The sequence below is a fragment of the Emys orbicularis genome, chromosome 1, assembly GCF_028017835.1.
Source record: "Emys orbicularis isolate rEmyOrb1 chromosome 1, rEmyOrb1.hap1, whole genome shotgun sequence".
NCBI classification, from domain to species: Eukaryota; Metazoa; Chordata; order Testudines; family Emydidae; genus Emys; species Emys orbicularis.
Window position 1 is genome coordinate 248,924,380 of NC_088683.1, and position 14,280 is coordinate 248,938,659.

Here is a 14,280-nt window from a genome sequence, read left to right on the forward strand (position 1 = left end):
CCTCATTTGGAACTGGAAGTACACAATCAGGCAGGAGCAGAGATGGGGGTATGTGGGGGGGAAGGCAAATACAGTACAGTACTGTGTTAAACACAAACTACTAAAAAAATAAAGGAAAAGGAGCATTTTTCTGCTGAATAGTAAAGTTTCAAAGCCGTATTAAGTCAATATTCAGCTGTAAACTTTTGAAAGAACCATAATGCTTTGTTCAGAGTTATGAACGTTGCAGAGTTACGAACAACCTCTATTCCCGATGTGTTCGTAACTCTGAGATTCTACTGTATGTATTTAAAGACTGACAGCTCTGATATTTTGCTGTCTTTAACAGTGGAGATGTGTGCATATAGGTAGAACAGAATATCAGAGTTCAAACCTCAGTGTGGGCCTTAGAACAGAATTCTGCCTTAGCTTTATGATAAAATAATGTGGATTTGGCTCAGCTTAGCTAACCAGATCAAATGCTAAGGCACTAAGCAGCACTAGTGCACTTTTAAATTCTTGTTGGCTTCTGTTTAAGTATGAACAACAAGATGATGAGGACTAAAGTCCTCGTTAAGGACTTGCCCTCTGGTTGCAGGGATATGAAATATGCATAGCTTCTACACAGGAAGCACACAACATTACAGAATAAATTCTATAGCAACTGGGCATTTACCCTTTCCTCACAATAAAAGACATGACAGGATAAACAGGACTTCAGTCTCCACAACTTCCAACCCGACAACTGTCACCAGTACTAAATTCACTTCAAAAATACAGAAAAAGGTATTTTAAAAACTGTTTGCATATATAAATAGTCTTAGGTTCAAATTAAAGAATGGTTCAAGCAGATGCAATGCTAATGCAAGTAATGATTTAAAAACTATGGTTGACCTAAAGATCACAGCACAAACCTGTTTCAATTAGGCATGGGCAATCCCAGAAGAGTTTGGGGTTTTGCTAACCTCTTGAACTATTTTTTTTGCAAAACTGACTTAAATCTTTTTTCCTCTGTAATTTAAATCAAAGAGCAGTGCCCAGATTCCCTCCGGCAGCAGGAGGTAGAGGAATCCTGAGGGTGATCCTGAGAGCTGGGAGAGCCACTCGTGTGGTTCTTCTGGGATGGGTATCTTACAGTGAGACCTGGCTGAAACTTGGGACTTCCAGTTCATGGGAAATGTCAACATTCTGAAATTTGTTTTTTCATTCAGTTCGGACCAAAATCAAATTTCAAAATTTCTCACGAAATAGAAATTCAGGGAAAAAAATACTGTTTTGGAAACATTGACGCATGGTGTATCTGAAACACAATATGCTCCCCAGGAAACTGTTTCCATCAGAACCCTTCCTCTGATTCAACTCATGTCTGTCAAACCCAAGATATTTTCGTGAAACAATTTGTGTTTGACGAATCAGCATTTTCTGATGAAACGTTGTTTTGTTGAAAATTTCTGACCAGCTCTACTTGTAAGATCAATATTTGTGACCCTTCTACAAAAACCCCACATGGTGACCTCAGCAGCACCTCTCTTCTGTATACTGGACCTTCTCCTGCAAGCAGCATGGGAACACAAAATTGTTCAAGTGAGAAATTTGCACCAATAAAGTTTCAAATAAGTAAAATGAGTTTTCCATCTCTGAGATCAGTGCACTAGGACCCTGGAAGGGCCTACACAATTGCTCAGTTGCTGAGCATTATTTTAATATGCTTTTAGCTAAAGTTTAGAATAGAGGAAAAGCCCCATTCAATTAAGTGAGAAGAACTGAATAAGAAATCAGTAATGGACAAGAAAACCAGTAAAGGTTGACATTCGGTGGAGATTTCTTTCCATGTTTTCCTGTTGACCTCACAGACTGTGAACTAAAGAGCACTGAGTACATTAAAGGAAAGGGCACAATCTCATTTGGTCCTATGAACACTGGCAATATGTTATGAAGACAATATACAAGCTTGAAAGGGAAAAACCGCAACACCATCCTGATGCCCTGGAGGTTTGGTCTGGTGCAATGCCATTTAACCAGAGCTCTGTGAGGGTTAAAATGGCCCTATGAGATTTATAGTAGGTCATGACTGGAACTCTTTTCAGGGCAAAGTTTTAGGACAAAAGGTTTTTTGTTTGAGAACTTTAAAAAGAACTTTAAGAAGAGGCTGGTAATTTTCCAAGATTTCTCTTCTTCCTTCAGGCAACTATTCTAGCCCGGCCAAAGCTAGAATAGTCCTGGTGTCTATTTTCAGATGAATAACACTGAAGAATCAAATATTTACAAACCCAGTTTAAATCCACGTGGTGTCATTGTTCAATATCAAACCTGTAAGATTTCAGACAAGGGACTTCATGACACTAAAGGAAGTTACTTCAATAAATAACTATTTGAAGGGATTATGAGGGCGGGTCAGCAGTGAATAGTCAGGGGAGCAGAACAGAGGATTTATAAAGTATAAACAATTCCTACTAATTGTCATGTCTGATTGATTGTCCTGTGTGCACCTTCATGGTCTGAAGTCAAAGGTCATTTCAGTTAATAGGGTAGGTGGCAGGGTGGGTTAATCCACCACTGTTTACCTGGATTAATTTCTGCTGATATCATCTGGCAAATGAGATGACACTTGTTCACATCATAAAAAGCGCCACACCATCCAGCACAACAGTGAGCCGCTGCCCAGAAGGAGCACAATACTTCCAAAGGGGGTAGTTAGCAGGTCAGGCTGAGAAGCATTAGCAGAGCTATGTAGGGAAGCCTGGTTGCACTACAGCTGGTTCTAGCCAATGCTATGAGTCATGCACTTGGAGAAGGGCCAGCTTCACACAAAATCATTAAAGGGGGAGAAAAAAATAAGAGGTCAATTCACTCTAACAGTGCAGGACACATTAACTTTTCAGCAGCAGGTGGTGAGTTGACTAGGCTCCAAAAGAGTTTAATGTGACACCATGAGCCAAGATAACCTGCCTCCCACTGCATGCACAGGGGAGCCGGGTCTGGGCAGTTGATGGAGCAGGTCATTGGCAGAGCATGTCAGGGAGGAGGGCTCCAGAAGGACACTGAGGAGCAGGGAGATAACTGAGTAGGGGATCAGAAAGAGAAAAAACAGTGAGGGATATATCAGGGAGCCAAACATCTCAGGAGGGGGAGGCTTGGAAGTGAAACTGAGGGAGAACAAGAGGGAAAAACAGTAAGGTGAGGGTTGGAGAGCCAAAAACATGGGGATCCATAGGGAAGCCAGCTACTGTGGAAGATCTGTTTCTCCTGCTCCCCTCCTCACTCTAAAATGCACAGAAGGGCAGGAAAAGAAAGAGGGTAAGGACAAGGAGACAATGCAGTAGTACAGAGAGTGTTTAACAAAGGTCTCCCAGGAGGGCCCTACACAACAGCCAGCCTTGTCACTGTTGGAAGTAATCTCTTAGTTTTCAAAGAATGCAGAACTTGCAATGTATACTATATAAGGGCAGGGTCAGTTCACACACTCACAAAAGCACAGTAAAGTGTCTGAAAAGGTAATTAGGAAGAGTGTGATTTACTTGGCAGGACTCGATGACTTTTCTGGAATCATTTTGATCTATTGTGTAAATCAGAACCAGGGGATTTAAAAAAAAAGATTTTTCTTGATAGACTATTTACTCATTTGGAACAGTTATACTCCACTGTATCAATAAATAATAAGGGAGTGCAGTTTTTTGAATTATTTGGCTGAGGTGTTTCCACAAAGAGGGGTCTATTCTTCACTTTGTGTGTGTACGAGAGACAGAGTTCCATAAGTATGAACAGAAGCTATATGCATGCATCAAGAGCAGAATAGACCCTTCAAGTCCTTACAGCATTCAGATACAGAAGATATATTAGTATGAAAAGTAAAGATATATTAGTATGCAAAGACAGCAGAATTTAATATATATAGATTATATAGTTTAAATTATACACCAAGGGGAAAAAGTAATCAAAGTAATTTCTATTTACTTCTTTTTATTACTACATTTCAAAACCATATTCTTTTCAGGTTGCAAAAACATAAATAATTCCTGACCGGAGACTCTTAACATCACATTTCAAACCAGATCTAATTTTTACACCTGAGTAAACAGCACAAGAAAGCAAAGGTTTATAACAAACTCTGGCACACCCACTGACTGCCAGCATTAGGAGGCCCCACTATGAATAAATAGAGCTGTGCAGAGAACAGTAATTCTGTTTTGCTGAGGATTTCAGAATTTTGAAATTTGGTTTCATTCCAATTTGGAAAGAAAACCACAATTTTTGAAATTTTCTGTGAAACAGACCACAAAAAATTCATTTTGGAACATATAAACTGTTTGTTTTGATAATTGTAAAATAAAATTCCTCCTAGCAAGCTGACAGGGAGCCAGGAGTCTGGAAGCCCGCTGAGCCGGGACCATCCGAGCTTGGTAGCTCCCAGGGCTTCCATGGTCTTCGCTTCCCGTCACACATCAGGCAGGTGGCTGAAGATCTGGGAGCCTGGAAGCCTATATTCATCGGTAACCCACCAGGTGAGCTACCGAGGAGCTGGCATGGAATTAGGCAGGATTCAAAATTTGCCTGAGAGGCAGGGTTACAATGGACTGGGTTCCATCAGACTTTAGTCGAAATTAAACTGTCTCTGCGAAAGATTCCAGTTTAATCAAATCTGCATTCTCTGATGGCAAACCATTCCCCTGGAGAATTGCCAAGCAACTCTATAAATAAAGCAGAGTGCCTTTTATGCTCAGTAACTATCTCAAGTGAATCTCACTAACATTCCAACTGCACAAGAAAAGGAGAGACCTCTGTTCTAGGGAACACTGAGAACAGTTTTGACTGTAGTACAGTGCCTCATTATTTAATTAATGACAGAGGACAAAATTGCACATTTAATACTTTAACTTTAAATGTTCACTTGTACAACCTTCTGAATAAATTCAGCAATGTGCTTTTTAAACATTGGAAATGTTGCAAACCTTCTGGAGTCAGATTCTCAGCTGGTGAAAACTCTCCACTGTAGTCAGTGGAGCTACTTCAGCTTATACCAGCTGAGAATCTGGGTCCCTTAACTTTAATATGGAGTTCAAATTACTGTAAAGTAAGAAATGTTACTAATGCACATTGCTCAGGGTAATCTATGAGCTACAATTCAAAACATTTAAAATTAATGATTTAAGCTTTGATTTTATGTAACCCCTCTCCCCCCCACCCAGTCAAACTAAACCAAAACCCTGCCAGTTTTTCTATTTATATTCCACATTTCCATGAAAAAATGCTTCCCACTGATGTACTCTAACTGGATAAACCAGAAGTTTTGCACACAAAACTGATTGATGAATGCTGGCTTCAAAGTATATAAACATATATCTTCCTCCTGATGCCTGCACAACAGACCTTTCAAGTGCCTGGCGACAGTGTGTTCCTTCTTTAACCAGCTCCAACCTATGGCCTGATCTTGCATTCCATGCACTCCCAAAACTACTGTGGACTTGAGTGAGAGTTTTGGGTGTGTAAGGAATGCAGGGCCAGGCTCCTACTTTGGAAGTTCCTCTTGGTACAAACCATATCTTCATTCCCTGAACTGGAACACTGTCCCAATAGCCATATTTTGAGGCAACATTTGGAGGAAGTGAGTCCTTTTTACTGGAAGGTGGGAGATGAAGAAAATGACCACATGGAGAGAGGAGACTGAAAACTATGTGGGATAACCCTGTCATATGATTGCCAGCATTCAATGATCCTCTGTAACATGGCATCATGCTGGCAGGAAGAGAAGTGTCCCTTCTAGCAGGGTAACAGAGAAGGAAGAGCGGGAGTTGGAATCTGTCTGCAGCAATATTTTTCCCCCCAGTCTTATTGGTTTGGGGCGACGGTTTGGAGGAATCAAAGGTCTTGTGGAAGTAACTATTTCCCAAGTTTAGATTTGAATGTTCAAATCTTGACCAGAGACTTTTGAATGGACAAAATAGGTTGAGAGGATTTATTCTTAGACTCCTGCCTGGGCCGTCCAAAAGGGAGGGGAGGGGGAAACCGCTTTGTCCTGTGACAGCAACATTGAGGGCACCCAAGAAGTGTGAACCAGAGAAAGGCCTAGCCATGAGCTTTATCTAGTCTCAGAAATCTCTTACCCATCAATGCTTTCTTAGTCATGGACCTGGATAGCCAAACATTTAATGAAACCCTTCAAGATATCATTTGAGGTGTTATCTGCATGTTTCCCCAGGTAAATAATTTATGTGACTTCTTTGGGAGTATGACTGACACAATCTTATAGGACTGTAGCAAGACCATCCTATAATAGTGGCCCCAGGATATGTGAGGCATATACTGTGTAACTAACTTTGTCTGGGCTACTGCTAGCCACCCTAAAAATGTAGGAGGCATTAATGGCTGATGCCGGTGGACTAATCGAGTGCTCTTTCCACTTTTTATTGAGTGTCTGTAAGCAAACTGTTTGCTTCCAGGGGGGATGGTGGAAGATTCAGTGCATGAGGCTATATGGCTATTCCTAGGGGAGTCTACCTTTCTGGAGGGATTTGGAGAATGAGACTTTCCAGCAAGCAAATATCAGTTTCTTATCTGAAGTGTGTTCAGAGAGAGACTTACCCCCTCTGAAATGTTCTAAATATCCACAGAAGGTATCAACTATATACTTGACCAGGTAATTCCAGTTATTATTAGTGATCCTCAGATAGGCTTTGGGAGAAGGTGGATAACTTTCCGAGGCAGATTATTAATTATTATTATTATGTGTACAGAGACAGCACCCATGGGGATCAGAGGTATAAGGAGGTGGCTGTTCAAACACCTAGAAAGACAGTCCCTGCCTGAATGGCAAATCAACACGATCCTCCTCTAAGTCAGAGCCTACAGTACAGATAGGACAGGAGGGGGTGGAGAAGAGTGAAGGATTTCCTGTAGCCTGTTCCAAAGCAAAACAGCTGTGAGAAAACAGAGAGGGCGTCTGGACTTTGAGAGGTGGGGCATCTTCAGTGCTGAAATTTCACTGGGGGAGAGGAGTGTATCAGAATAGGGCCCATATCACCTAAAAGAAATGCAGTAGGCCTGATTCAACCATGCAATAACCTTAGGGACCAGGGTCTGTCTTTCCTTGTGCCTACTCACCTCCTGCTGCCTGCAAAGAAACTGGCCACAGTTCTGCTCCTCCTGTGTAGCATTGCTAAAGAATCATCTAGGCTGGCAGCTAAAAGTAAAGAGCTGGCTGATGCACATACTCCTGTTTGGGCAGCAAGAAGCTGCCGTCATAGGATAGGAGTTCTTGGCCTGCATTCAGTCCAGCCACAAACCTCTAATGGAAGTGGCCTCCACCTGAGTTGTACTTCTCTCCCCCAGCCATGCAGAGTTTCTAGCTTCTCCTCCTCCTCCATTGTTGCAACAGCAGCAGCAGACAGACAGAACAAAAATAAGAACAATGGAGAAAATGCCGTTCTCAAAAGTAAAATAAAAAAGTCTCAGCAGCCAAATGGCCTAACAACAAAACAAAACAAAACAAAATAAATGAAACCAACGGGTGAACCAGAATTTCAGAGCAGGCTTCTGAACTTTCTCAAAAGGAAACAAATGGAGTGGAGTGAGTGCGTAATCAGAAAAGCTGGATGATACCTGTATACCTGATCTGACTGGCTAATTCTTGACTAACTGTAGTATAGTGTGTGGACTGGTGTGTGTGTGTGTGAGTGGCAGGGGCGGAACATACCCCTCCATCTGCCCCATGGAGAGTTGGTCCACAGAAGAGAAATTTGAACTTCTGCTATGCATGCTATACCTGTTCTATGGATCTCCAGTGCTGTCATTATGATGTGTCACAAACCCCAAGTCTGAATTTTTCAAACTTGTGTGACTGAAGTTAGGCACCTGAATTCATACTTCAGCACTACTGACTTCCTATTAGAGTTACTTCATGTCTGAAAATAAGGGTACTTATTTAGGCACTCAAGTTTGAAATTTCACTTAAAAATTAAAGAACTGGTGGTAGTCAAAGTGGGAGGTTCAGGTGAATTGCATGGCTCCTGATTTCATGCTATTAGTACTGTACAAACCTCAGGCCTTTCTCCAAGCTGCCACAAATAGGTAAATAATGTCTCCATAAAATTTCACTTTCATGCCAACACTAAAAATAGCACAACATATAATTCATAATACATAGCTTCTCTATGCATTTAGCTCTCTGCTGAGGTCATCCCAAAGAACAGCTTAATATCATTAATTAATTATGCCCCCTACCCCTTCCAATGGGAGGAGTAATTTCATTTACTGGAGCCATTATGAAAGTGAAAATCCCCTTTGTTTTATAACATGTTCAGTGCCCAAAGGGAGTGTAATATTAAGGTTCAATGAAATACACTGAGAAATGTCAAAACTGATAAAGAAATTACGGAATTATATTTTCTCTTCATTAATAACCCAGTTGGCCACAGACAACCATTTAGTCCTGATACATGGGAGTCATTGTTCAGAGCAGCAGTTCAACAATACTTTAAGTAAATGCCCCTTTGACCCAAGCTGATGCAAAATGGGCAGATAGGTTACTGAAAAATATACCTCAAAAGGTCATAAAAATGTAAGTTTCCCCCAGTTGCAAGCTGATTTTTCAAAGACGATTACACGCACAATTTAACCACAAGACCATTTATATCCTCCAAGTTTCATACTGTTAATGTCTGTTTTCCTCCTGGTTTTTTGCTGCTTCTTCTTTTTAGATACACACATTTAAAAAAAAACCCACACTTCTTGTCCTATATGATTTATCCCCATGAAATTAAATTACATTTTTATAAGCCCATGTTACTGCAAATGATATTTGAAGATTCACTGAAAAAATTAATTCCTGATCTGGTGCAGTGAAGCACCCTTGCTAGCACTGTACTGACTCTGTCTTTCAAAAACAGATGGAAGCAGTCCAAGGGTATGATTAACTTCTTAGTCCCTGCAATTTCCTATTGCTCTACTTGCCCTAGATTTCAGGATTGACCTCCTGCTTCACTGCAAAATGCACAGTTGCTCAGCTTGATAAATCACACGAATACTTTTTTGATCACGGTTATCTACTATTTACTACATACTCAGTGAGGTTAATCATATGCTGAGGCACTTCATATGCTACACACATAGACACTCTACTTCCCAGTAGCACTTTGCATATTCTTCACATTGCCAGAAAGCAACCATGCCTGTCTCTTCCTTACTAATATACAGAAGAGCATATCAACGCACCACACACATACACAGTAATTATCCACACATAAATTCATTGCAAACTATAGTGAAAAGAAGCTGGCAGCTGGAGGGAATACATAAAAGGTTAAAAGAATTACTTTTCTCTCTTTCAGCAAATAGATTTTAAAGATATTTTATAAGTACAATTATTTCTCTTAATTAGAACTTTCATTCTCCTTCGCCTCCTCAAATGTCACTAGGACCACTTTTGAGAAGGGTGAGGAGTGGACCAGTGGGTATGGGCATATGTTTGGCTGTGGTATGGCAAGAAACATAAACTACAGCTGATAGGAAACTGCTAACATTTTCTGGGAGAGAAGACCACTTTCTCCTTTCCCTTCCCCCACTGAGCCTCATTTCCTGAATGCTAGGATAATTTTAATACTCCTCAATGTGAAAAGCTGATTATGTGTGACCCAATAGCTAGAATTCTCTAGGCCAGCTCTCTTCCATCTTCTTATGTAACTTTGCCATGCCCCTCAGTTGTGACTTACAACCCCTGCCTAAGAGTCCTATCATGGGATGTTCCTAAACAAAGAACGGCAATGACCAAAATGTGGCAAATCATGTTAAAGTTCTGTGATGTGAAAAGATATTCACTTGGAATTCAACTGATACCAACAAATTTAGCTCCCAAGTGAAAAGAAGTGAATTTGAACCCCAGATTTCCAGAAATCCCCATTCTTACTATTCACTCCAAATCTTTACAAAGCTCTCGAGCCTTTAGATTCCTTTTTCTTTAATGTGAAACAGAACGCCTGCAGCAGGTAATGCCGAAAACCAAGATACATTTTATGCAATCTCTCTTATTGCATGTTATAATTAGAGGGGTTAGGATACACTAGTTCTAGATATTTTCTACCCTAAAATATACCAACAGTCACCCTTGGCTGCCCTGTAGAGCCTGTGGAGCTTGCAGCTGTGGGATAACCATGATTCTGCATCAATGGCAAGGCTGATATCTGCTTTCATTTATGAGAAAGACGACTCTGGCTCTTTTCCTTGCAGGATAGTCTTGAAAAATGTAGCCAAAGTGAAAATATTTCTAAAGCTGAAAGTTTGTCACTGAATGATCCTGAACGCATGGTCCTCCTTTGTGTCTTGTGCAACCCACAACCACAGTGCCCTGGCTTTCTGATGGGATCCAGATCAACTTGCAGCTCAGAGGGAGTCAAGGCTTCCCTCCGCTGCCACCAGACTGCCATACTGCGTTCCTTCTGGCTGTAAGCCAGCTGAGTGGCTCCTTTGATAAACAGCCGATGTGGGGAACTCTACAGTGTGAGAAGCAACATAGTCTAACAGACGAGGGCTTCAGTCCAACACAGAATTTAGACATGTGTGTAACTTGGAGCCCATGAGTAGTCTTATTGACTGCAACAGGACTATTCATATGCTTCAAGTTACATGTTTAAGCACTTTGCTGGATCATAGCTAAGGCCCTACCAAATTCAAGGTCCATTTTGGTCAATTCCACAGTCAAAGGATTGTAAAAATCGTAAATTTCATTATTTCAGCTATTTAAATCTGAATTTTCACGGTGTTGTAATTATAGGGATCCTGACCCAAAAAGAAGTTGTGTGGGGGGGTCACAAAGTTATTGTAGTGGGGGTTGCGGCACTGCTACCCTTACATCTGCGCTGCTGCTGGTGGTGGCGCTGCCTTCAGAGCTGGGCAGCTGGAGAGCAGTGGCTGCTGGCCAGGAGCCCAGCTCTGAAGGCAGAGCTGCTGCCAGCAGCAGTGCAGAAGTAAGGATGACATGGTATGATATTGCCACACTTACTTCTGCGCTGCTGCCTTCAGAGCCGGGCCCTCAGTCAGCAGCCGACATTCTCTGTCTACCCAGTTCTGAAGGCAGTAGCACAGAAGTAAGGGTGGCATGATATAGTATTGCCACCCTTACTTCTGCACTGCTGCTGGTGGGGCGCTGCCTTCAGAGCTGGGTGTCTGGCCACCAGCTGCTGCTCTCCCGCTCCCCAGCTCTGAAGGCAGCGCAGAAGGAAGGGTGGCAATACCGCGACCCCCCCCCCCAAATAACCTTGTGACCCCCCTGCAACTCCCTTTTGGGTCAGGACCCCCAATTTGAGAAACACTGTGAAATCTGTATAGTATAGGGTAAAAGCACACAAAAGACCAGATTTCATGGGGGGAGACCAGATTTCACAGTCGGGGCTGTGAATTTAGTAGGGCCCTAATCATAGCTTAAGGATAGGTCTGGGAACAAGAAACTCTTTGCCCACCCAAAAACGCTAAGGCTGACTCAGAGGGTATACCTGCACTGCAATGAGAAATGCGATTGCAGCTTGGATAGGAGGCACACCCGCACAAGCTTTACCCGCACTAGCACCGCTAAAAGTAGCAGTGTAGACGTGGAGGCACAGGCTTCAGCATGGACTAGCAGTGTGAGCGGGTCTCCAGGGTGCCATTGTGCTTGTACAGTCCACGCTGCTGCATCTACACTTATTTTTAGCAATTTTCACATGGCTAAAGCTAGCACTGGTATGCCCACCATAGCTGCAATCACATCTTGGATTGCAGTGCAGACATACCCAGAGAGTTGCCATCCCAGTTTTAAGTAATCTGTCTAAGGTCTATCTCATATGGCCCCCTTACTATAGAGCATAGCACCTCACAATCCTCTAATGCATTTAGGTGTGTCCTTACTACAGAATGAACTCAAGTGACCTAACTTTGAGTTACTTCCTTCCAGTTAGCCTATCACAAGAGAGAACAATAACACCCCAGAGTAACAGTCGAGTGCTGAGGGAGGGACTGTAGTGTCCTGCGTTCCTACTGGTGCTCTACTCACTCCTTTGGTGAGCTAAAACTTCTGGGAGCACATGCCATGGTCTGTACCACTTCAATAAACTGCACCATTCTTTTCACAGTGTACCGTGGGAGAATTTGCCTGTCCCTTCCGGGGATCTTGAGTGGAAATGGTATGAACCCAGCAACTCATTACAGTAAACCAGTTCCAGTATGGCACAGATTTCTGCCTGCTGCCTTCTTTCCAACTGGTGACAAGGTCTGGCTCCAACTGGGACCTATGAGGCAGGGAAGTGCTATTATTCCCATTTACAGACAGAGACTGAGGGTCTGTCTACACTGCAATCAGAGGTGTGGCTGCAGCACACATAGACATACTTGAGCTAGCCTGAATAACAATAGCAGTGAAGCTGTGGCAGCATGGGCTGCCTGGGATGGGATTGTACAGCCTGTGCTGCCACAGCTTCACTGCTATTGTCTTTCAAGCTAGCTAGATCAAAGCCAGCTCTGGTCTGTCTACAGGGCTGCAGTCACACCCTTCACTGCAGTGGAGACACACCCTTGGCAGCTTTCCCAAGGTCACATAGTAAGTCTGACTGAGAAGGGAACTGAGCTCATGTCTACCAAGCCCCAGGCTAGCACCCTAACCACTCAGCCATTCTTGGTCTCTGGTAATGAAAGAGGAAATCCTAAATACGTTCACTCGTGTCATAGCACTTATCATCTACACTTGGAGCTAGGGGTGTGATTCCCAGCTCGCATAGACATACTCAAGCTAGTTTTCATGAAGCTAGCATGCTAAAAATAGTAATGTAGCAGGGGAAGCATGGGCAGTGGCAAACGGTGGCATGGGTTAGCCGTGCCAAGTACAAAGCTGCCTGAATCCCCTGGGTACGTATTCAGCGCAGCTAGCCTGCACGGCTGCTCCCCTGAGCAATTCTGCAGGCATTTTCACAGTTTAGCTGGGGAATGAGGCAGAATGAAATAGTCATCTCTGGCTCCTCCCATTCCCTGTGGCCATATCTCCAAATACCCACAGAATCCAAAAGGCATCTTGTTTATGTGGAAGAGCTTACATGTATTCAGGGATAGGGGTATGATGCTGTTTAGGCTTTTTTCCTTGCCTGCTTTCTGGCCAAATATGGCCGATATCTGTGTGCCTTCCATGCCCAACATCTGAGGACACGACTTAGCCCACAGCCTGGGTGTTGCACTCAGCTTGCTAGGATAAAGTTTTTCTTCTTTTAAAAAAAATCTAAACAAAAAAGTGTTTGTATATCGAGGAGGGATAATTTTGGCCGTCTCTGCTTCAGGGCATAGAGAAACGTTATTCACCCATGCACAACATATAATTCAGCCTAAGTGACAGGCTCTGCTCTGGAGAAGCCCTAGACTGAGCTGGCTTACTGAGTCAATTACTGCTTATTCCCAGGGAGGAGGGGGGAGAGTGGGCTAGATGGAGTAGAGGTGGCTGCCAAAGAGGCATGGGGAAATTTACTTTGTGTCAGCCTGCATGACACAGTACCTCATCTGTGGATAAATGTAAATCTGCTAGTTCTTTTTCATAGGCACTAAAATGTACAATCTTCACCATTTCCAAAACGGGGGGGAAAAAATCAGGACCGCCTTAGAAAGCTACCTTATATTTCAATCAATCCGCTTTCAGAACAGTCATTTAGGGTAAATACCTGTACTGATCTACAGCCCAACTATAATATTTACTATGGCCCGAATCCTGAATTCCTTATTTAGGCAAGACTCCTGCTAAAGTCAATGGGAATTTTGCCTGAGAAAGGACTGAGTAAAAATGGAGTAAGAATATCAGTGTTTGTTCCCTTGTTTTTCTGCCTAAAGCACCAATTACTGTTCAAAAATAAAATAAATACCCCTCCCCCCCAGCCAAAAGCCAACCCCTCATAAATTAATATTGAGAGAATCTCAACAAAACAAGAGTAATTCCCAATGAAAGACTCTGGAAAAAGTCAAAAGAGAACATCTCAAAATAAATGAAGTACTTATTGCTGAAAAATGAGCTTAAATATATCTCAGCATACTCTAAAGCTCAGAATTTACTGCATCATTCATGCCTTCTCCAGTAAGTTTCTTATCTCTCGCTTGGTATCACAACACGGGATTCTGCATATTCTGTATGAAATACAACAAGACTGTGATTTTTGCAGTAATAAACTCCACACATGCATGACAAATCCAAGCATGCAAAAATGTTTAACATCCCAATTCACAGATACTTTGGGGACAAAATCCGATTATGAGTTATATGCCACAATAAATAGGGCTCAACGTTTCATAAAGCAATTTATAGTTCAT

The 14,280-nt window shown here is 42.4% G+C and overlaps 1 protein-coding gene across 1 annotated transcript in view; it reads right to left on the reverse strand.

The window, feature by feature from the left end:
* AFF3 (ALF transcription elongation factor 3) overlaps window positions 1–14,280 on the reverse strand; it is a 403,834-nt gene that overhangs the window by 82,984 nt on the left and 306,570 nt on the right. The gene's annotated exons all lie outside the window — the stretch shown is intronic.